Genomic DNA, 1,472 nt, shown 5'->3' on the forward strand with positions numbered 1-1,472 from the left:
CCAACATAGACTTGAACAATTAAAGGATATGCCTTCACTGAATAGGTTTATTTTTGTAATGGTCAAGAGTAACACTGAAAATATTTAACAACTGGAATCAAATGAACAAGTGGCCATGTAGGACAAACTATTGACCAATCCAGAAGGGACAAGGTTGAAAAGGACTAGCCAAGCAGTATTTGTGCAAACCAGTTGAATGTCAACACTGCACCTGATACCAATTTTAAAAAGATACCAAAGAGTAAGCAGTGAATCACGAGCCTCCCTTCCATCCCATGTCCCAGCTTCCCAATCACTTCAAGCAAAACAGGCTTTTACCAGCAAAACAGACGTTTCTTGCTCTCATGACAAAGTCAGGCTTTGTCGAGGAAGAAAGGAAACTTTCTAAATTCATTGATGGACCCCTTTGGGATGCTAATTACCTGGCCTAGAGGATTTGATAAGGGAGTTCTGCATGTGGGAGGGCCCAATCATCAGTGAATAGCAAGAGGAAAAGTCCATTCTTTCCAGCCCAAAGGAATGTGGTTGGAAAAGAGAGAGAGTAGGGGAAAGGTGTGCTGGTGGGTGGAGGGAAGTGCTGAAGGTGGGGGAGCTGGAAATACATGACTTTATAGGCTGTTTAGAACCAACATAGGGGTCAACACTTCATGTAAATCCGGTGACATAGAATGTTTATGCCGAATAAGTGGATATCCCTGTAAATTAAGGGCCCGTTAAAAAATAAAAGCATGCCCTGGCCAGGTAGCTCAGTTGGTTGGAGTGGAGTCCTCCCCCCATGGTTCACTCCATAAATGGTTCCCCTTTGTGCTTCACTCCCCAATCAGCAGCAACCAGTGAATGCATATATAAGTGGAACAGCAAATAGATGTTTCTCTTCCTCTTACTGTCTCTCTCTCTAAACACACACACACAAAACAAAATACACACAAAACAATAAAAAGAGCATTTAGTGAATAACGTTGGTGAAATGTCTTGATCCATGACTCTATCTCACTTGTCTTCAGAGCTATAAAAAACACACACACACACACAAAAAAAAACCAAGAGGTGTGGGTGCAAGACTGCTCGTGCCATGTGCCTGATCAGTCCCACTGTGTTCGGGGCGAAAAGGAACCCTCAACGGGGAGCTTCCTTTTTCCTTTCCCCAGGATTAACAGCCCATAATGCAGTGGTTCTCAACCTTCCTAACGCCGCGACCCTTTAATGCAGTTCCTCATGTTGTGGTGACCCCCAATTTCATTGTTACAAATTGAACATAATTAAAGGATAGTGATTAATCACAAAACAATATGTAATTATATATATGTGTTTTCCGATGATCTTAGCCGACCCCTGTGAAAGGGTCCTTGGACCTCCAAAGGGGTCGCGACCCACAGGTTGAGAACCGCTGCCATAACGGCTGTCACTTGCTTCATAGCACATCTTAACACCATCAACACATGATGACAGGGGCCAATAGTAAGGACCAAATA

Source organism: Myotis davidii, unplaced genomic scaffold, assembly GCF_000327345.1.
Source record: "Myotis davidii unplaced genomic scaffold, ASM32734v1 scaffold520, whole genome shotgun sequence".
In the NCBI taxonomy this organism is placed as follows: Eukaryota; Metazoa; Chordata; class Mammalia; order Chiroptera; family Vespertilionidae; genus Myotis; species Myotis davidii.